The sequence below is a fragment of the Bos javanicus genome, chromosome 27, assembly GCF_032452875.1.
Source record: "Bos javanicus breed banteng chromosome 27, ARS-OSU_banteng_1.0, whole genome shotgun sequence".
NCBI lineage: Eukaryota > Metazoa > Chordata > Mammalia > Artiodactyla > Bovidae > Bos > Bos javanicus.
In genome coordinates, this window is record NC_083894.1 from 25,693,815 (window position 1) to 25,717,297 (window position 23,483).

The window sequence follows — 23,483 nt, forward strand, 5'->3', positions numbered from 1 at the left end:
GGGACAGATGGATGCTGGAGACGCTACTAAAACCCTTCTTTCACCTCGGTCCGGGGACTCCTGTTTTGTAAATTCTTCATCTGACACCACCTCGGTTTGCTAAAACGCATTTCATTTGCTTTGTAGGTCTCTACTCCTGGCATCTCTCTCTCTCTGTAGGAGCTCTGGGCAACCACAGCTGTCAACACCCCAGCTCCCCACCAGCAGCTGAACAGTCAGTAAGAGCAGCTGAGCCTGGGAGGGGCCCCAGCTGCAGTCCTGGTGTGGGGAGGGGACCAGCCGCAGGGAAAGAAAGGGGCAGGCCCTGGGGGGTGGCGGGCTGGCTGTAGAGTGGGGTGTGAAGCTCAGTGATGCTCTTCCAAACCCAAAGAGTCAACACGACCAACCTTCGCTAATGAAGTCATCGTGAGACCTACCCAAGTGAGATAGAAGGACTGGGAAATCTCAGATGACCTTGTTAGATAAAGTCCTTTAGCATTTTATAGTGCCAGGGCCCAAAGAGAACAACCAGAGAGAGGTAAACTGTGCTATGAAATGAAATGGAGTACTAATTAAAGATGCTTCTGAGCCTGGTTAGACTTTTGCCTAATAGTTTTTGCTCCCTACCCCCTATCAGCTGGAATGGAAGCCTGAGCCCTTTCAATTTTCACAAATAAAAATCATCCCAGGTGAACTGATGTACTGTAGGATGACCATCTTAGAAGTCTGGTTCTGCCCTCATAAAGCTCTGTGTGTGTGGGTGTGTGTATCTTTCTCTTTCCCCTTCTTCTCAACCTCTTGTAAACTTTAAGGAAAGCATTTTGGCTCAAATTAAAGAAAAGCTGTTTGTTTTTTTGTGTGTCAATTATTGGAAGTAATGGAAGCTTCTGAGTCTGTTTCATAATGCCTGGGTCTTTTGCATAACATCATAATCAAGAATTCTAACATTTGAAAAAATCTAGGTTTTCATTCCTAAGTCTGCATTTTATACCCACTCAGAAAGCTTTGGGGGACTTTCAGAATTGGTTAGACCATGTGTGTTAGGTCTCCTGGTAAGTGACTTAAAAGGAAACAGGATTTAACAAACACAAGGAAAGTGTCTTACAAACAATTTGCCAGATGGCTCTCCTCCGCTTGTCATATCAGCTTGGCTTTGTGACTTATGGGTAAATTTCCTCATACAATTCCCACCGGAGCTGCAGAGTCAGCAAGAGTTTGTCAGAGGAATATCTAAATAAATCCTGGGCAAAGTGGAGTTTTCAATCATGAAACTTCTTGGTGACTTTAATCACAGGGAGAAAGCTCCAAGGCTTGAAAGGGTAGCGTTTATTAATTAACCCACAAAGCCTGTGTAAGAGGCGGGACTCACTTTCCACCACAAAATTCGATGGAACCCACTTGGAATACAACTTGTGGTTCAGTCTCTCTCCTTTGACTTGATGTAACTGTGCCTTTTTCAGCTCTGGGATTAGAGATACCAAAATAGTCTGCCTGACACTAGCTTTTCTCAGGCTGGCTGTGTGGATCACAACCGGGAATAGGAAAATGCCAGAAGCTTCTCAAGGCAAAATGTTTTCTTCATTGTCCATATGGAAAGGGGGTGGGAAAGGTTTTTCAACTCCTTCAAGGCAAATATAATACATTCTAATGGCTACGTGCTCTGATGAAGAAAAATGGGCAGACTCCTTGGCCAAGAGTAAGAGGTACTTCCACAGTAAGGTCACCTGTTCCATTGCACAATAATTATTTACTTTAGGTTTGATTTTTCCAAGTCTGAAGTTGCATATACAGGAAACGGCCTCGACAGCAAGGGCTGTTTCTGAGCCGGTAGGTGGAATTGGGGCCGAGAAAAGACAGTTACAAGTGTGTTTAATAGACACCAAGACTCTTCACTGTTCACTTGTGTAACTGTCCCTCTCTTGTGTGTGATTCTGTTTAAGTTCAAATAGAAGAGAATGGTGAATATCCGTTTTTAGTCCAGTTGTGTAGACTAATATTGGCTAAAAGCCTGAGCTTTTCTTTTAAAAACAAAAACCCAAAATTAGCAAAACCATTAAACCTGGAAGTCAGGAGGCCTGGCTTCTCTCTGGCTCCAACTTTGCCATTGATTTAGTTTATGACCCAGTATGATTCTTGTCTTCTCCATCTGTGAAATGGGATGAAGGAGGAGGGTTAGAATAGACCACTTTTAAGATACTTTCCACTCTGGATATGAAGCTATCATTTTCTTCTTTAGTCCTCTTTGGATTATAAATGATCAACCCTGACCTCCTTGTAACTGGGAAGGATTAATTTTAAATTTACACTGGATCTGTTTCTGCGGCTTTCAGTTAAGTTCAGTTCAGTCGCCCAGTCGTTTCCGACTCTTTACGACCCCATGGACTACAGCATGCCAGACCTACCTGTCCATCACCAACTCCCAGAGTTTACTCAAACTCATGTCCATTGAGTTGGTGATGCCATCCAACCATCTCATCCTCTGTTGTCCCCTTCTCCTCCCTCCTTCAATCTTTCCCAGCATCAGGGTCTTTTCAATTGAGTCAGTTCTTTGCATCAGGTGGGCAAAGTATTGGAGTTTCAGCTTCAACATCAGTCCTTCCAATGAATATTCAGGACTGATTTCCTTCAGAATGGACTGGTTGGATCTCCCTGCTGTCCAAGGTACTCTCAACAGTCTTCTCCAACACCACAGTTCAAAAGCATCAATTCTTTGGCCCTCAGTTTTCTTGATAGTCCAACTCTCACATCCATACATGACCACTGGAAAAACCATAGCCTTGACTAGATGGACCTTTGTTGGCAAAGTAATGTCTCTGCTTTTCAATATGCTGTCTAAGTTGGTCATAACTTCCCTTCCAAGGAGTAAGCATCTTTTAATTTCATGGCTACAATCACCATCTGCAGTGATTTTGGAGCCCCCCAAAATAAAGTCCGACACTGTTTCCACTGTTTCCCCATCTATTTCCCATGAAGTGATGGGACTGGATGCCATGATCTTCGTTTTCTGAATGTTGAGCTTTAAGCCAACTTTTTCACTCTCCTCTTTCACTTTCATCAAGAAGCTCTTTAGTTCATCTTCACTTTCTGCCATAAGGGTGGTATCATCTGCATATCTGAGGTTATTGATATTTCTCCCGGAAATCTTGATTCTAGCTTGTGCTTTTTCCAGCCCAGTGTTTCTCATGATGTACTCTGCATATAAGTTAAATAAACAGGGTGACAATATACAGCCTTGACGTACTCCTTTTCCTATTTGGAACCAGTCTGTTGTTCCACATCCAGTTCTAACTGTTGCTTCCTGACCTGCATACAGATTTCTCAGGAGGCAGGTCAAGTGGTCTGGTATTCCCATCTCTTTGAGAATTTTCCACAGTTTATTGTGATCCACACAAAGGCTTTGGCATAGTCAATAAAGCAGAAATAGATGTTTTTCTGGAACTCTCTTGCTTTTTCCATGATCCAGCAGATGTTGGCAATTTGATCTCTGGTTCCTCTGCCTTTTCTAAAACCAGCTTGAACATCTGGAAGTTCACGGTTCATGTATTGCTGAAGCCTGGCTTGGAGAATTTTGAGCATTACTTTGCTAGCGTGTGAGATGAGTGCAATTGTACGGTAGTTTGAGCATTCTTTGGCATTGCCTCTTAGGGATTGGAATGAAAATTGACCTTTTCCAGTCCTGTGGCCACTGCTGAATTTTCCAAATTTGCTGGCATATTGAGTGCAGCACTTTCACAGCATCATCTTTTAGGATTTGAAATAGCTCAACTAGAATTCCATCACCTCCACTAGCTTTGTTCATAGTGAAGCTTCTTAAGGCCCACTTGACTTCACATTCCAGGATGTCTGGCTCTAGTGAGTGATCACACCACTGTTATTATCTGGGTCATGAAGATCTTTTTTGTACAGTTCTTCTGTGTATTCTTGTCACCTCTTCTTAATGATCTTCTGCTTCTGTTAGGTCCATACCATTTCTGTCCTTTATTTAGCCTATCTTTGCATGAAATGTTTCCTTGGTATCTCTAATTTTCTTGAAGAGATCTCTAGTCTTTCCCATTCTATTATTTTCCTCTATTTCTTTGCACTGATCACTTTAACCCTTTTAACCCTTCGACTTTAACCCTTTTCTTATACATAATGACCTGCCACAAGGAGATAACCTGAGCTGCCCACCTGTGAAGGGCTATAAGGAAGTGAAACTAACACTTTCCTGCTGCCCAGGGCTGGCCATTCTAGGAGACATTTGCAAGGATTGGCAAGGATTGAATAGTGTTTTTACTTTGTTTCCCCAGCTCCTCCCCATCTCTGATCTATTAAAGAACCTGGCAACCAGGCCCTGACTGGACGGTTATTTTGAGGCACTAGCCTGTCATCTTCTGGGTCAGCCTGATTAAAGTCTCCCTTGCCTCAACCCCTCATCTCTCGGATTCACTGGCCTTTTGTAGAGCGAGCTTGGATGCGGTAACACCCTTTCATGGGGAACTAGATAGGTGGTGGTGTAAACCAACTTTCTTCAGAAGATCTTAATATAAACACCTTAGAACACTGGTGTAAAGAGTTGATGTTTAACTCTGTCAGGGATTATGTACTTATGTTTTAGGTATGTTGCAATATCACCCCCTGAACAGAACTTCAAAATCAGTGGTGAATAAAAACTTGATGTCTTAGCCATCACCTTGGTGGGTGAGGTTAAGTGGTCCCCTCACCGTCTCCAAATTTGCTTTTGCATCCTCTCTCGGAACCCCTCTCCTTGGGCCTGTCTCCATCACATTCGGTTCCCAACGTCCTCTCCGCACTTTAGGGCTGTCTCTGACCACCTCTTTAAAGAAAGTCCATTTCCCTCCCCATCACTTCATCCTGTTTTGTTCTCTTGCTAGCCCTTATCTGAAATTCTTTTACAGTTTTCATTTGTTGGCTTGTTTCCTCTCTTCCTGCGTGAGAAGGTGAGATCATGAGCCTAAACTTTATCTTGTTCTCTGTTGTATCCCCAAGGCCAAGTTGAAAATTCTTTTTTTTTTTTTTAACTACAATTCCCTTTTTTATTTTTAAAACTTTTTTATTATCATTACTTTTTGGCTCTGCCGCACGGCATGTGGGACCTTACTTTCCCGACTAGGGATTGAACCCAAGTCCCCAGCATTGGAAGCACGGACTCTTAATTATTGGACCTCTGGGGAAGTCCCCCAAGTTATTAATAGGTCTTTGTAGAAGGCAGGAGCAAATCTGTTTCTCTTTCCCCCATCATGTTCCTATCATGCTAAACTTCTTTCTTCAAAAGTGCCATGCCATGCCATCCCCTTCATGTTCTTTGCTCTGCCAAGAAGGCCCCCTTCCTTGTTGCAATTCTACCTAAGTTTAAAAACAGCTCAAAAGCTGTTCCTCCTCTAGCACTACCCTGGGACTGAGCCTGGAGCTACTGTAGCTCTTAGCCCTTGTGCTGACTTCCTTTATCTGTCTACCCTGTGGGTCGGAAGGGATCCCGGATGTCAGGGACCAGACCTTATTTACGTCAGTCCCTGCAGGCTTAGCAGCACAAGTCTGACCTAGTGGGTGCTGAGGAGTATTTGTGAATGAATGTGCTGACAAAGAATGTCACCTACCATTTCAATAAGAAAAAGGATATTGAAGCCATCAAATCATCAGCCACTATCGTGGTCCCTAATGGTGCACCTTGAGGGGAATTCAAGATGCAGGGGGGGAATTCAAGACGCAAGATCCTTGCTTGCCACCAAGCTACCAGCCTCTGCAGCCACCCCCACGGTGTACCCCGAGGGGCTTCAGCAGAGGGAAAAACAGAATACCCGCCCTAGACTCTTATCACTAAATTCATTAACTTGAGATGTCTGGTTTTCTTTAATTAGCAGTAATCTTTTGATGTTCTGACTACCTGGGTTTTTTTGTTTGTTGTTTGTTGTGCAAAAAAATGCCTATATTCCTGACTGCTCCCTATCTCTTTGGAAGAATCCCTCAGAGCTACCTGAGATGCTGTGTCTGGAGCTTAAGTCTTCAGTAAGTCCGCTGAATACAACAGAATTCTCACTTTTTAAGTTGTGCCTTTTTTTTCAGTTGACGAATGGTTTCCTGCAAAGCTCTTGGATAACCAGACTTCTCTGTGGAGACACAGCCTAGCAGACCCTCAACTTTTGGGAGACTCCGTTTACTGCCGTTGTGTCTCTGGAGGGGACCTCCCTGGTGGCTTAGTGGCTCAGATTGAACCGGAGATGCCGGCTCAATCCCTGGGTCAGGAAGATCTCCTGGAGGAGAAGATGGCAAATCATTCCAATATTCTTGCCTGGAATATATCGCGGACAGAAATTTCTGGAGGGGACCTGACTAGGGGAGACTGTAATGACCATCTGGGGGTAGAAGATATTGTCTGACTAGAAGGTGAGCAGGTGCTGCTTGCTGCCCTTTGGGTGAGGGATGCCAGACCCTCAAAAGCGTGTCAATCTGTCTACTATTCTTTGGCCTTTTCTCAATCAAGTTGTGGAACAGATTCCCATTCCACAGTTGCTTGCAGCCCGAGAGCTGTGGAAGAACTGGTCACATTTTCAAGTATTAGTCCCCTGGGTCGGAGAAGGCGATGGCACCCCACTCCAGTACTCTTGCCTGGAAAATCCCATGGGCAGAGGAGCCTGGTGGGCTGCAGTCCATGGGGTCACACAGAGTTGGACACGACTGAGTGACTTCCCTTTCACTTTTCACTTTCATGCATTGGAGAAGGAAATGGCAACCCACTCCAGTGTTCTTGCCTGGAGAATCCCAGGGGTGGGGGAGCCTGGTGGGCTGCCGTCTATGGGGTCTCACAGAGTCAGACACAACTGACGTGACTTAGCAGCAGCAGCAGCAATCCCCTAGGTCACAGATTCCACTGAGACCCAGGAGAAAGGTACAGAAAGGCATGTCAGCTTCACCTGCTTCAGGCACCATTTTCGGGGATCGCTTGACCGAAATCTGGCTGGAAGAAGGGGTGCCCACAAATGATCAGGTTCTTCCCAACCTGTTTCTGATTCTCTGGTGAGTTAGATGTGAAGACAAGCATGACAGTTCCCCTGTTAGCTGCATGTGAGCTGTTAGGAGACTAGTCATTTAAATTAATTTTTCTTTTTAAAGAAACTTAAAAAAATGTTTTTTTGATATGGACCATTTTCAAAGTCTCTATTGAATTTGTTACAAGCTTGCTTCTGTTTTATGTTTTGGCTTTTTGGCATGAAGCATGAGGGGTCTTAGTTCCTTGACCAAGGATGGAACCCACACCTCCTGCAATGGAAGGTGAAGTCTTAACTGCTGGACCACCAGGAAAGTCCCTAGTCATTTTTATTAGAAACAGTTATAACAGGGCAAAACATCTCCACATGGTACTGCTAACTTCCACTCACAGGGGATGTTACTGCAGAGTTTTAGAATGTAGAAGAGATACCCTAAACCTACAGACAATGGGGGAAATAACACCTGCAAAACAAAAATAGCATGTGTAACTGTTTTTTGATTGAAAAATGAATTTTTTTTCTGGTTTGTCAAGGATGTGGAAAATAGGAAGCTCAGGATAATAGCATTTAAGTAACTAGCCCAGCCTTTGGGATGAGTTTTTAAAGTCTTACATCCTGGGGGATTCAGTGGAGGGTTTGATTAATGGAGCAAGATTTCCTAGAGGACTTGATGCTACAGTTCTGGTATTTTTAGATGTTGGCATCTCCAGTGAATGTTATAAAGGTTAATATAAGACGATTCTTCTTGGGTTACTCTTTTGATTGCCTTCTTTATTGTGTAGGATTCCTCCTTTGTTTTAATGCCTCCCAGAGCCTTTTATGTTCTTCTGTTTCCATCTTATGTCATTATGGCTTTATCCTATTTCTCCTATTAATTTAAAATTCTTTAAGGGCAGGACTTGTAGCTCAGTTATCTCTACAGCTCCTGCATCATTCAGCACAGAGGTAAGAATTCAATACATTGACATCTTAGTAGAAGAAATATTCTGTATGTATTATAGACATGTGGCTATAGTGTAAGACAGAATGTTATAAATGGCAAGAGCGGTACAAGCACAGCAAGCACAGGGAATTCAAAGGACCCAGAATTATAACCTGCTATCACATTGTTTTGTGCGACAGTCATATTCTTTGACTCTCCTCTGTGTAATGTCAGCTCGTCTCTACTGATATTTATGCCTTACAGCATCCTCTGTAGAGTATCGACTCACCTATACTTTTTCTCTCCTTCTAGGAAATGAACTCCATCTATCATGTCCTATGGGTCACTTGACGCCTTTACAATGTCCCCCGTTGATAGGGTGAGTATATAACTTATCATCCAAACAAAGACAGTTTGGGGACTAAAAAAACGTGCTGCTGCTGCTGCTAAGTCGCTTCAGTCATGTCCAACTCTGTGTGACCCCATAGACGGCAGCCCACCAGGCTCCCCTGTCCCTGGGATTCTCCAGGCAAGAACACTGGAGTGGGTTGCCATTTCTTTCTCCAATGCATGAAAGTGAAAAGTGAAAGTGAAGTCACTCAGTCGTGTCAGACTCTTAGCGACCCCATGGACTGCAGCCTACCAGGCTCCTCCATCCATGGGATTTTCCAGGCAAGAGTACTGGAGTGGGGTGCCATTGCCTTCTCCAAAAAAACGTGCTATTTCTCATTAACCTGGAGCTACAATCCACAATGTCAGTCAACCTGGAATGAATGATCATCCCACTGATGGGAAAAAGCCTCTGGGATTATTTCTGGGATATAAGCCTTTCCAGGTACCCAAGAGTCCCCTTCTCCAACTACCTGCTTTGCCTTCTCAACTGGTTTCCTATAGGTGACAGACTCTTAGCTTACTGACTCGTGTTAATTTAGATTTTTAACAAATATTATTTACTAGGGTTACATACAGAATTCTCCAGGCCAGAATATTGGAGTGGGTAGCTGTTCCCTTCTTCAGGGAATCTTCCTGACCCAGGAATCGAACTGGGGTCTCTTGCATTGCAGGCAGATTCTTTACCAGCTGAGCTACCAGGGAGGCACTTACTAGGGTTAGATGCCCTAGTTTTTGGTTTTGTGTTCTTTTTTTTCACCCTGCTCAAATAGTTCTCTTCAATACTGAGATATGCAGGGTTAAACTTTCCTTCCTATAGCCTTTGTTCTATTCAGTACAATAACGCCTTCTGTGAATGGCCCAAGTGACTTCACTCTTACTTCCCTACGCATAAAATAAACAGGATGCAGCCTACTTTAGGAAAACTTATCACAAAAACGTGAGGCATCTCATTTACTAATTTTTTAAAGTTATAGTTACTTGGTAGGGGTGGGGTGGAATGGTAGGGGTGGAGTGAGGGGGAAAGTGGGAGAGCCGTGGGGATATAGCACATCTTCTCAGGGACTCCTTTCAGGAACACAGTGCAGGGATTTACAGACCACATCAAGCACTCTGGAACTAAGCCAGTCTGCATGGCTCTGTCCTTGTATCGGTGGGAAAGGGTTCGTTTTGAATAGAAGTGCCTTATACGCTGACATTTCTCAGTGCTGTGGGATATAGAAAATGTGCTTTGTCGTCATTTTTTAAAATTCCAAATTGTGTGACCCCGAGACCTTCGGCACAAATGGTCTGGGAAGAAGGGTTGGGAATTCTCTGGTCCTTCGAAGTCCCTTGCTCTGTCCTTAGCAGCTGGGCTTCTCCCTTCCTGTAGAGAGAAGTCGGTCTGGCTGCTGCTCTTAGTGGACTTTGTAAGCTTCTTGCATGGGACCAGTGGGGTTTTTAAAAATGTTTACCCTCTCCTTGCCAAGCTTTCCAGACTGTTGGAGATCTAAAAAAAATATTTTAGTTTTTTTTAAAAATAATTTAATTAATTAATTTATTTAGGCTGTGCTGGGACTTTGTTGCCGTGTGGGCTTTTCTTTAGTTGTGGTGAGTAGGGGATACCCTCTAGTTTTGTTCAGGCTTCTCATTGCAGTGTCTTCTCTTGGGGTGCTTGGGCTCCAGGGCACGTGGGCTTCAGTAGTTGCGGCTCGCAGGCTCCAGAGCACAGGCTCAGTAACTGTGGCGCACAAGCTTAGTTGCTTCACGGCCTGCGGGCTCTTCCCAGATCAGGGACGGAACCCATGTCTCCTGCATTGGCAGGAGGATTCTTTACCACTGAGCCACCAGGGAAGCCCCTCTCCCAATTTTTTTGTCAACTTTTTATTGTTCAGAGTTCTCTTAAGGACAGCTCACCTAGGATGTGGGTTAAACCCTAAATGATAAAAATCCATGTCTTTATGACAATGTAGCCTTTGCTTACTCATCAGGGGTGAGGGATTGGGGGAGGGAATGAAACTGGATGGAGCCCAAGCAATCAGCCATGACTTTTCTGACTCCGGAAACGTCAGGGGCTCTAGAACCCAAAGAGATAGACTGTAAAAGTTTAGGTCGCTGGAAACTCTGAGCAGTGTTTACTCACCCGTGAGACAGGCACTCTTGTTTCCACAATGTGTGGACAATGGTATCAGAGAGTGTTGACTCAGTGTGTGTCGTGTAATATGCACTGGGTTTATTTTTTCTGTATCCTCTCATTTAAACCTCACAAATACTTCATGAGGGAGGTATTGTTATCCTCATTTCACAGATGAAAAAAGAGAGACTTAAAAGACTAAAAATGTAGCCCCAAATCCCAATTAAACAATCAGCAGCACCAGTAATTGGATTCCAGTCTGGCTGACTCCAAAGCCCTACTTTTAACTGATGTACTCTACCATACGGTAGTAAACAGGAAAGTGAGTCTGATGTTCACGTAATGTAAACATTCTGCATGCCATATTGAGGGTCTGTACCTCTGAACAATGCAAAACAACACACTTTCTATCGCTTCTGTTTGTGGCATCTCTGAATTTACTTCACTTGGCTTTAGCCCTGCAAAGGAAGTTTATCTAAAGGCATACAAGGCAGTAAAATAAGCTACATTTTTATTTCTTTAGAGGGTGTGTTGGGTGAATACTAAAGTGGTGAAGCAGTGAGGAGCCCACGCACCACAGTTAGAAAGTAGCCTCTGCTCCCCCAAACTAGAAAAAAGCCCATGAGCAGCAATGAAAACTCAAAATAAAAAATAAATACATTTTTTAAATTAAAAAAGTAATGGTTAAGAGGTGCAGCTGCCCTTGTTCAAGATTGGAACTTATGGTCGATGGTGGCTCATTTCTTCTTTTCTGGAAAGGCTCAACCTTAGCCTACCCAGATTAGGAAAAGCCAGTATATTTTCTGAAGAGATCCTAGAGTATCATCCATCCGACTGGAATCAGATATATGACTCCCTCAAGAGAGAAAAAATATCATCCTTCTTGTTGAAAGATTGTATTTGGAAAATATTTTAAAAATCTAGCAGTGGGTTTGGGTTGCTGATTTTTTAATGATCAATCTCTTTCTGGGCCAATTCTGTATTCAGTGTAGTCAGATATGATCACGTGGCCTTGTGATCTCAGCTCTACTCCCTTAGGCACGAATGAGTGCTTGAAATGGTTGAATGTTCCTGTCACTCCCACCTCCGGGGTGTAGGAGTTCCCCAAACCTGCCCCCTTCCTTCCCGCCCACTGCCCTCTCCCCCTAGCCCAGTGGATCACAGGTACCTCAGCACCTTTGGTATTATTAGTTATTACAGTATTACTAGTGACGAATCACAAGGTTCAGACTTTTTTTTTTTCCCTCCCAAAGCAATTTACCCTCGTCTCCCAGTGAAGCTGCATTCTGACTGCGGGATTAAAAGTAATTAAAAACATTTTAAATTATTTATTAAAAATTGTTAGTTGCTGTGTGCAGGCTTCTCCTTGTAGTGGCTTCTTCTTTGCAGAGCTCAGGCTCTAGGCATGCGGGCTTCAGTAGTTGCAGCACATGGGCTCGGTATTTGTGGCTCCCCGGCTCCGTGAACAGGCTTAATAGTTGTGGAGCATGAGCTCTGTTGCTGTGCGGCATGTGGGATCTTCCCCGACCGAGGATGGAACTCATGTCCCCTGCATTGGCAGGTGGATTCTTTACCACTCAGCCATAATGGAAGTCCCCAAATGTAGTTTTGTTGCTTTAAATACTCCATATTTTCTGCATTTGGTATGTGATATTTTACAATCGTGTGCTTAGTCGCTCAGTCATTGTGACTCTTTTTGACCCCATGGACTGTAGCATGCCAGGCTCCTCTGCCTATGGAATTTCCCAGGCAAGAATACTGGGGTGGGTTGCCGATTGCCTATTCCAGGGGATCTTCCCAATCCAGAGATTGAACTTGAGTCTCTTGCACTGGCAGGTGGATTCTTTACCACTGTACCAGCTGGGAAGCCCATTTTACAATAACTAAGCTGGTGCTGCTGTGTTGTGCTTACTGACTCAGTCTGACCTTGCGACCCATGGACTATAGCCCCCAGGCTCCTCTGTCCATGGGGGTTCTCCAGGCAAGAATACTGGAGTGGGTTGCCATGCCCTCCTCCAGGGAATCATCCCAACCCCAGGGAGAACCCAAGTTTCTCGTATCACAGGCAGATTCTTTACTGCTTGAGCCTCCAGGGGAGCCCAAGAATACTGGAGTGGTTAGCCTATACTGGAGTGGGTAGCCTATCCCTTCTCCAGGAGATCTTCCCAAGCCAGGAATTGAACCTGGGTCTCCTGCTTGCCTTGAGAATCCCAGGGACGGGGAGCCTGGTGGGCTGCCATCTATGGGGTCGCACAGAGTCGGACACGACTGAAGCGACTTAGCAGCAGCAGCAGCAGCAGCTCCTGCATTGCAGGCGGATTCTTACCAGCTGAGCTACCAGGGAAGCCCTATTAAGCTAGAAATATTATTAAAGATTTACATATTCTTGAGTCTCAAAACTAAAATCTCTTTACCTGCCATGTATTTGAAGTGTGTGTGTGTGTGTGTGTACACCTGATTGTGAAAACCTCCCATCTCGACTTTCATCTCTGTTTAATTTGCTGATAGGTTAAATTACTTATAACATTATCCCCATCAATTCTCAGATAGGGGCCACCAGCTCTTTGCTCCTGTTAGTGGAGAGTCTTCATTGATGTGCACCCTGAATAGGAAATTTATCCACCTCCTTCAACATTCAGAATGTACCAGAAGTTCCCTCCTAGAAACAAAGTTATCAGTTTCTTGAGTGTTTTCCCTGAGATTTTTCTTGTTTATTTAAGCATACACACACACACACACACACATACACACACACTGCCCATAAGTTTGGGCCAAAATAAAAACAAAGACCGGAAGTAAAGTGAGGCTGGGGTTGCTCCACTTGACCTATGTCCCTACCCTGTGCCTTTTTCTTTGGGACCAAGATGCCTGACTTCTGGTTCAGATTCTAATCCCCACAATTTTCTCATACTTCCCTCTTCCAGCTCGGAGAGAAACAGCCACTCCTATTGATTTCTGATCCCCAAACACCTGTTTCTTCTTCCCTTTAGAAAAAGCTGTTTACGGTCACACGATGGAATGGGTACTTTCACAGATGAGGCACAAGTGCAGGGAAAATGGGAAGAAGGGAGGCAGTGGAGGACGAGCGGGTTGACACCCACTGTGGGCAGCACCCCTCACCCTGCAGCTGCCCAGCTGTGTCCTGTGCAACTCACAGCCTGTGGGAGGCGAGAGTCCAGGGGTCCTCAGAACGCGTAGTGTTCTCACCACTCCTACCTCCAGGGCATGGGGGTTCAGCAAGCCTGCCGGCTTCCTTCCCGCCCCTGCCCTCGCCCCCGTTCCCCAGCCCAGCGGATCAGAGGTACCTCGGTGCCTTTGGTATTATTAGTGTTATTACAGTATTATCAGTGATGAATCACAAGGTTCGGACTTTTTTTTCTCCCTCCCAAAGTAATTTACCCTCCTCTCCCACCGAAGCTGCATTTTAGGCAGATTTAAATACGGTTCCTCCTACCAGGTTTCCAAGCCCGCTGAATCACCCGGCTTTCTGAGGAGAGAGGGCCCCGCGTGGCAGAGGGTCTGGTTTTCCCAGCTGACCGGCCCACGTGCGTTGGGCTGACCTGATTTGAGACGCGGGGGCCTCACTCGCAGGAAGTGCACTTGGTTTTCCCAGAAAGAAAAAGTCCCATGGCCAAGGTCACCTGTCTCTTTCTGATGGTGTTTGTCAGCTTCAAACACAGTGACTCATAGTCACAGGTCGAAATAAACCTACTCGCTATCATTTGTTTGAAATGAGTTCCCACCACCTGGGAAGGTTGGCTGCCTCTGGTAAGTCACGTCTCTGGAGCCCGGGCGCTGATGAAATCATTTTTAATGACACGGTCTCTAAATAGCCCAGGCTTGCTTTTTTATCTTGTTTCGGTGTGTTTTTGTTTTGTTTTGTTTTTTGGTTCACGACAGGTCCTTGGCTCTTATTTTAGGCCTCAAATGAGGTGTAGTATGAAAAATTTTTATTCTTTTCTTTCCTTCCAGAACTGGCCTAGGTGAGAGGAAGGTCTGGTTGGAAGGTGAGTGGGAGAATGTGGAGGTGGGAGGCGGGGGCGGCTGACGTGGGCTCCTGGCATCAGCTCCTGGCATCTTGGGCAACGGGGCTCTTCCTCTGCTCTGAGCATTAGCCACCCAGTGGTGGATGGAATGTTCCAGATGGGCCAGCTGGTGATGTCCTGCCACGTGGGCCCCATACAACAGAGCCTGCGAGGCACATCCCCCTCCCGGGATCTGGTCTTCTGGTGGGAGTTTCAGATCTAGATATTCCGATTAGGCGTCTGAGCTGATGTGTCAGTCATGTCCGACTCTGCCACCCCATGGACTGCAGCACGTCAGGCCTCCCTGTCCTTCAACTTCTTCCAGAGCTTGCTCAAACTCAGGTCCATTGAGTCAGTGATGCCATCCAACCATGTCGTCCTCTGTCATCCCCTTCTCCTCCCACCTCTTTCCCAGCATCAGAGTCGTTCCCCATGAGTCAGCTCTTTGCATCAGGCAGCCAAAGTACGGGAGCTTTAGTTTGAACATCAGTCCTTCCAGTGAATATTCACTGGAATATTGATTTTCTTTAGGATGGACTCGTTTGATCTTCTTGGAGTCCAAGGGACTCTCAAGAGCAGAACGACACAATTTAGAATCAGAAATATAACCAGCAAAAGTCAGTTCTTTGGGTGGGTCAATCTTCTGCCTGTCGATTTATGTACTTGAGAAGCCAATTAAAATTTTAAAGTCTTGGTAGAGGCTAGAATCACAGGAAAAGGAGAATTTAAAATGTACAGCCAATTTTGTTTACCCCTCTTGTTACTCTAGTGTGTGTGTGTGCACGTGTGTGTGTGCGTCAGTCTTGCTAAAGTTTCAAAAAAGGAGAATTACAGATTATCTGTTTTGTATTTTAATTACTATTTATTATTATTCTCCAATAATAATAAACAGGCACAAGCTAAAAAATTTAAATAACATGCAGCGAAAAGAGATTCGTGTTCCCCACTGCATCCCCAGTTCCCCAGTCCCTCTCCACAGTTATCTGTCTCATGCTTCCTTCTGGAGATATTCTCTGTATGTAGAAATGTGTTATGTTTCTTCCACTCCCATTTTATATGTACACCTGTAGTACTGTAGACCCACTGTTCTATGCTTTGCATTTTTGCTTATCATTATGCTTCATACATCTTTCCAAGATGTCTGATTTTTCCACCGTTTGGATATACTGTAATTTGATGGGCACATCTATTGCTTATAATCTCTTGCTATTACAAAAGCTACTGAAATGAACAAATGATTTAAGAGATATTTTTACCATGGAGTGCTCTAGTAAAACATCCTCTCTTTTGAAAGGAATGGTCTTGTCTACCAGCTCCAGTGATTTTCTTCCTGGACACTGATGAACACTGACAGATTCTGAGCACCCCCCTTTTTTTTAATGCTGCTCCCACCACCCCGCTACCCCAGTCAGGTTTCACGTTTACTATTGCCCTTCCTCCTGAGCACAATGCAGTTAATTAGATTTTTGTCTTTTTATTTAGTCTCAGATTTCACTAAGTGCCTCTCTGAGACTGTATCTAAGTTGCCAAGGTTACATTCACAAAGCTTCTCAACCTTATCTTTATAAAACATCGTGTTACTTTTAGGGTTGTAGAGTATAGAGGTGTAGTGTGTGTGCACACACACTCATATCAAACTTGTTTAGCTTTCAGGGAGAAGGAGGTTTACACTGCAACAATGCAAATAATTAATATTTGATATCTATCTTTTTCAAAGTCCTGCTAGCACGTTGCCTCCAGAAATTCCTTACTGACCACATTTCTGCAGACTCCAACTGCCTTGCCCTCTTTCGGAACCTACTTTGCCTTCCTTCGGTGCCTTATTAAAAGCCTGTGCTGTCTAACCCTTACGCTATCAGCTTCTTTCCCTCCGAAACATTGGAGCATACATCTCTGAGTATGTAATACCCTAACAAGTACAAAAGTGGAACGTGTAAGCACTAGAATCATGCTATCATCTGGCAGACAGTGCCTCTCAGATAGACGCTCAAATTTCAAAAGCCATGTCACTGAAATATCCAGGAGGGGAGGCGAATCCCTCCCTTATTTCCTTTCTATTTTTAAGTTTTATTTATTTTTAATTGAAGGATAATTGCTTTGCAATATTGTGTTGGTGTCTGCCAAACATCAACATGACCTCCCTTATTTCTTGTTATTTGCAACTGCTGTAACACACAAATCTCCAAGTACGTAATGGCTCTAGCTCGCTCAGAATTTATATCTTGCTCACATAACAAGTGGGAGGTTGAGCAGTTCATCAGTGTGACCCTCCTCTGTATTGTAATTCTGGGAACCAGGCTTCACCAGCGCTGCTGTCTCCAACACATGGCTTCCAAGACTGACGCTTTATCAGCGAGAAGGGGAGGAGAATCATGGGGGAACCCTGCATGGCAGGCTTCCGCGGGCCAGACCTAGGAGTGCTGAGCATCCGTTCTGCTCACTTTCTTCTGGCCAGAGCTCTCTTGTTGCTCCCCTAACTATGAGTCCAGGAACTTTAGCCCTTGGCTGGTCATCTACTTTCTAGCAAAAATTATACACTAGGGAAGGGGGAGCCTTGGCTTTTCGTCATATGCCTAGCTATCTTTCTCTTTAACCATTATCACATTTTTATATATCATCTTCTGAACACACTATTAACACGGCATTGTATTGTATATATATATGAACCATCTAATTAATTCTTAATTAGTCATTTCTTGTCAATACTACCATTATCATATTTTTTTTAGATGAAGAAATTGAGACTCATTCTAGATTTCTTGCCCAAGAGAATACATATAATAAATCTGGGAATTGTGATTCAAATCCTGGTCTACCTGGTTTTAAAACCTAGTGACTTTAAATTTTCTATTATACTGTCCATATATGAATAGAAGTGGCATATCTGGGTCTTTAACAGCTAAAACAGAATACGGTACTAACACCAATGGTCGCCTTTATGTTTCTCATCAGTTTTGTAGCAGAGTTGAGAAGGCCTGATGTTCTGAGTAATCTCAGTGATTTTCACATTCACCTCTTGTTTCTTCTTTTTTATTGTCTAGAATCTGAATTATTTTCAATCATTCTCAAGGATTCAGTTTCTAGTCATGTGAGGATGATGCTTAGATATTTAACTTCAATCCCAGCATCTCATCTTAGTTTGGGCCCATGATTCTGACTGCCGGCTCAACACCTCCGTAGACACCCCAAATTCAACCTACTGAAGGCACTGTCTTCACGCCTTTGGAACTGCCCATTCCTTAGGCTGGTTAGTCAACAGCTCCCCCAGCTTTGATGAGCTCCCCAAGACGGGAGTGCCAAACGTGTTTTTCCATCACTGCTTACCTCCTAAAGATTAAATAGATTCTTAGCTACTTTGCATGTCTTCTAGACGGGCCAAATGTCACCACTCTTGCTAACAAGGTTGAGGACTATTTTGAGATGGTGATGATGGTTATCTCAACAAAAATTCTTCCATGTGCCAGCCTCTTCTCACTTTCTGTTTGACACTGAAAAGGCTGAGGAGAGTGTCTAGATGGTGCAAATCCTTTGGGGCTCAAGCCTGGCCTGAGTCATGGACACCCACTCACAGAGATGTGTTCGTGCTTATGAACATGACTGCGGGGGCCATATGCATATATTTGGATACCCCAAGTCGCTCTGTCCAACCTACTCTCTGGGAACATTTTTTTCTCTCCCTGTCTCTCCCACCCTTTGAGCTGATCCAAGTGCAGAAAAGAGTCCAACACATCAGAATTCCTCTTCTACACAGGCGTTCCTGAGAGTTTCTAGGAAGATGATACTTGTCCTTAGTAATTTCAGCCTAGGGAAACACAGGGGCCTCTCCAAGATGCTTCATCTTCCAAAAAAACTTAGACTACTTGTTATAGACCTTGAACCTAGCTAGAGAGGGGCTGGAGGGCCAATTGGTACCAATGACTAAATTTAAAAAAGAAATACCAACACCAAGACATCCTAGAATCAAGAATAATGTGAAAATGGCAATTGATGACCAGAGAATTTAAATTCTTAATTTTCACCACCTTTTCATACTTTGCAAAAATAATTTGCTTATGAAAATGAAAGAAAATATTTGCAGCTGCTTAGTTTCCCTCTTGTATGCCAGGCATTGCTGCTAATCTACCAAAATCCTATAAGATGGGTATTATGTATGTTTTACAGATGAGGGAACTGACCTTAGAGAGACTGACAAGCCAAGTTATTTGTGCCCTGTGGCATAAGGGATCTCACTTCCCTGACCAGGGATCAAACTTGTGCCCCTTGCATTGGGAGTGCAGTTTTAACCACTGGCCCACCAGGGACGTGCCAATCCAAGTTTTTTAAATGAATAAATTATCCCCCTCCCATGCACACACCATTTTTATATCTGTAGCCACAGACCTGGGGCACAGGATCATGTCTGCCTTCTGAACTCTTGGGTCCCCATTACCGAGTCCAAGCTTGCTCTGCTCGGCGCAGGACAGGCCAATGAATCCAAGAGAGGAGGTATTGAGGCAAAGGAAGAGACTTTAGTCAGGGAGCCGGCAGACTGAGAAGATGGCAAGCTATCGCCTCAAAATAACCAACTTATGGAGTCTGGATGTCAGGTTCTTTGAGATCAGAGAGAAAGAAGCAATGAGGAACAAAAGTCAAAAGACAGAACAGAGAGGGAGATGCAGTGGGGGGAGTAAGTGAAAGGGTCTTCAGTCTTGCAAAACATCTCCAAGGAAATGGCCAGCCCTCAGAAGTGCTGTGTTAATCTCTTCTATTCACAGGTGGGCAGGGACAAACCATCTCTCCAGGACCCGAACAAAGACACTTTAGTTTACAGTCAAGCAGAGGGGCAGTATCCTCCAGGAATGCCATAAAGTATGATTGTAATAATAAAAGCAAGTTCAGAGAAACAGTTTCCAACATGGAGTCAGAATTGACTTCCTGCCACACCCAAAGCTAGTACAATTTCTAGTAAACGTTTGCTGAGTCAAGTAGCACATGAAAGGGTGATGTGATTAAAATGATGGTCTCCTTCCAGAGGTGGTGTAAATTGAAATGTGTCAGTTGTAATGTGCTCACAAGCCACCTTAAAGTTTCAGCCGTTTAGAACCGTGAAGGTGTGTTTCTTGTTCTTGCTCTGTGTCCGTCACAGATTGTTGCGGCTGGCGATGGGGGATTCCACTCACCGCAGTCACTCAGAAAACTGGGCTGATGGAGCGACTCCTACCTTGGATGTTGCTGATTGTGTTGTGATGAAATCATGTAAACTGAAAAAGACACCTGTCTCTTGCACTCATGACTCACCAGCCAGAACTATCACATGCTCCCACCTAACTACAAGGGAGCCAGGAAGTGCAGTTCCATCATGTGTCTGAAAAGGGGTGGACCCAGAAATATGTGGCAAATAGCACTAATGACCTCCGTGGGATGTGGGGGTCCAGTGAAATGAATGATATAAAAATGCTTTTTATCATAAGTGATTCCTGGTGATTATTAGGCTTAAGAAGCCTCAAGTCAGGCCTTCCCTGGTGATCCAGTGGCTAAGGTTCCATGCTTCCAATGCAGGGGGCCCAGATTCGATCCCTGGTCAGGGAGCCAGATCCCACATGCTACAATTAAGAGTTGGCATGCTGCAACTAAAGATCGAAGATCCTGCTTGCCCCAACTAAGATCCAGCACAGCCAAATTAAAAAAAAAAAAAAAAATATATATATATATATATATATATATATATATATTTATTCCCAGTATTCTTGCATGGAAAATCCCATGGGGAGGGGAGACTGGTGGGCTCCAGTCCATGGGCTTGAGAAGAGTTGGACACAACTGAGCACACAGACACACACACACAGACACACAAACACAGACACATATATAAAGATGCCTCAAGTCATTGTGTTGGTTTCGACTTAGGTATCTCAGGAGGAATTCATCCTGGGCGATAATAAAAAGGCCCTGGGACCTGGTAAGAGGGAATATCATGCCCAATCCTGACCCTTAAAAATAGATGGTTTCCAGTCCAAATGCACCTTCTTAACACCCCAGTCCTGTGCGATCCCCAATCACATGTAGGTCAGTTAGGAAGTTGCTTTCTCAGCCAGAAGATGAGGCTTCAAGAAGTCTAATCACTTGCTAACCTTGGGCTTACCCTCGCTCTTAAATGGTGGAGACTATTGTTCCCATCCTTTCTTTGCAACAAAATATTCCCGGCTCATATGATTTGGAGACTTGGACCTCAGTGACTAGGGAGCAGGTAATAGAGATTTGAGGTCCACTGGGGTGATTACTGGGGGACAGAGAGGAGTAGCAGAACCTTCTAACCCACTTCCATCATCTGGTAGGGCAGCTGGAATCTGACCAGATGATGTTCCTTTCTGTTGTTCTTGGCTGATGTTGTAGATCTGGGGGAAGCAAACCAAATGGAATCCCTCAGTTCATGTCCTAACCGTGTAAAGTGCTGAATACATCCAAGAGGAGCAAGGGAACATTAACGCACAGTGAAGTCATTTATGCTTACCTTGTCATCACAGCATTAAAGCCATTTTGCTACTAGATGATGTCTAGTCCCACTCCTCTATAGAAGACAGTAGACAGACTGGCACACCCAATTTGAATCTTTGTTCTCTGAACCACAAGATATTGCCTGCCTTGGCTTGAAGGATAGAGATGGAAACCAAGGTTCCCCATAACTCAGCTCCTCCAGATGTCTATCATTGATTGTGTCTGGGAGTGTAAAGGGAATTTCTCTTTTGTGCATCGGCTTCTCCAATTTTTAGAGTACTCAAGACTTGGTAAGCCGATGGCAAAGCTACTTTAGGATATAAAGCGTATTTTGCAGGCAGCTGCTCTGATTAATTCTCCTTCCACCTACCTGTGTATTGTTCTGCTCTCAACTCAAGCTTGGGATCTCTGGTTTTCTTTTCCTTTTCTTTCTGGTTCTTGAACATTTCCTTTACTTTCTAGAATGTGCTGCCTGTATTACCATTATAACTTTTGTTTGGTGTAAGGAATGAAGAAAGGAGTTCAGTGGGAGTGGGAGCTGCAGGGCATTTGGTCGACCATGCAGCTGCCACTCTCAATTTTCCTCTCTTCTGGTCACTTTGTTTTTTATGTACTTATTTTAAAGATTTTTTAATGAGGACATTTTAGAAGTCTTCATTGAACTTGTTACAATGTTGCTTCTGGTTTATGTTTTGGTTTTATGGCCATAAGTCATGTGATATCTTACCTCCTGGACCAGGCATTGAACCCATACCCCCTTGCAGTGGAAGATGAAATCTTACCCACTGGACCACCAGGGTGGTCCCTGTCACTTTGTTTTAACTTAACTTCTTATAAAACAGTATAATGAACTCTCATGAATTCTCAAAATTATCCAATTTTGACAGTCATCGTTTTATTATTCATATTTCTGCTAATCACACCCCCCTGCATGCTGCTTGTTTGTTTGTTTTTTTTCTTTTTTGAGAATTTTAAGGCCAGTCCTTGAGCTTTGATCATTTCCTTCATAAGAACACCAATATGAATCTCACTCATAAGAAACCTGCAATACTATTATCATGTGTTAATATCCAATACCCAGCCTCTGGAAACATTAGTTTTTTACATGTTGTATCCTTGATCTATTTGCTGATTCTCTCAACCTTTCCCCCATAATTTGTTTCTCCCCATTCTTCAGGATGGTCTTGATTTTTCAGGCCATTATGTCAGTTATAAGAGTTTTCCTGGTGGCGCAGTGGTAATATGCTTGCCAAGGCAGGAGACATGGGTTCAATCCCTGGATCTGGAAGATCTCCTGGAGAGAGGGATGGCAACCCACTCCAGTATTCTTGCCTGAGAAATCCCATGGACATCCCTGTAGGGCTTTCACTTTCAAGTCAGATATAAAGAGTGAATTCGGCTACTAAAATTTTTTAGTTTGCAAAATATATTTTTTGCTGCAGGATTTTAGGGGATGAGGTTCATTTTTTTTTCCTTCAGATATCCAGCTGTCACCTTAAATAGCAATTTCACTGGCCCATGTTCTGATGATTTAATCTCATCCTTCTCTTTTTGACTGCTCCCGCTTTGCAGGTGGGTGGTTATTTTCTCTCTGGGATATAAGTCTTGCTGATGGAATACTTTAATGGCAAAAATCTCGCAGACTGTGACAGCAAAGATATCTTAATTAGTGTTTGTTGAATCAGTAATGAATCTGTAGCCAGGGATTTGTGTACCTCATTTGTATATTTCATTACTGTTGTCCCCTGAACAGACTGAAGTCACAATAAAATTTGCACCTAAACAACTGATTTGAATTTTCATTTCTAAAGGTGATCATTTCCAGGAAACATAGTCTCTCTTGGATATATTTTTAGTTGTTACATGGGCTGTGCCAAGCTTGGTCTTGAAAACACCCCTTGGGTTACAGGAATATTTGTCATATGTAGCAACTGAACTAAGGGTATGAGGATTCTGTAGGAATATGTGTGTGTGCGTGTGTGGCAGAGGTTGTAGCATCCAATTGCTCAACCAGGGGTTTAATGTAAGTGTAGGGTGGGACTTCTCTGGCAGTCCAGTGGTTAAGACTCTGCGTTTCCACTGTAAGAGGGGTGAGTTTGATCCCTGGTCATGGGAACTAAGATCCCACATGCCTCTCAGTGTGGCTAAAAATTTTTTTTTTTTAATAAATTAAGTGTAGGGTTTTAAAAGAAATGTCTTTTTTATTTTCTGTTTTCTGTTAAGCTCGGTCCTTTTTTCCTAGGGGAAAATATAAAAGCCCAAGTAAACATAAGCAGTTGCATGTAGTTAATCTCAGGTTTCCACAAGCATCTTCAGATCCACTGGAAATGATGCAGTTTTGAGAAAGGAAGGAAGAAGAGGCAAGAAGGCGCCATCCCCAGAGTGAAAAGCTCGATGCATGTGAATCAGACAGAGTCCTGTTTGTTTGGCAAATAAGAAGACTTTGTCTCAGATTTGCCTTCAGCTGGCTCTATGTATTCGGAGAAGGCAATGGCACCCCACTCCAGTACTCTTGCCTGGAAAATCCATGGACGGAGGAGCCTGGTAGGCTGCAGTCCATGGGGTCTCTAAGAGTCCAACTTTCACTTTTTACT

At 43.9% G+C, this 23,483-nt stretch overlaps 1 long non-coding RNA gene across 1 annotated transcript in view; it reads left to right on the forward strand.

The window, feature by feature from the left end:
• Positions 1-4,307: 4,307 nt before the first annotated feature.
• LOC133239950 (uncharacterized) overlaps positions 4,308-23,483 on the forward strand; it is a 31,874-nt gene continuing 12,698 nt past the window's right edge. The window contains exons 1-2 of the long non-coding RNA XR_009734049.1: positions 4,308-6,363; positions 8,200-8,266. This is a non-coding gene — a long non-coding RNA (uncharacterized LOC133239950). The remainder of the gene's footprint in view (positions 6,364-8,199; positions 8,267-23,483) is intronic.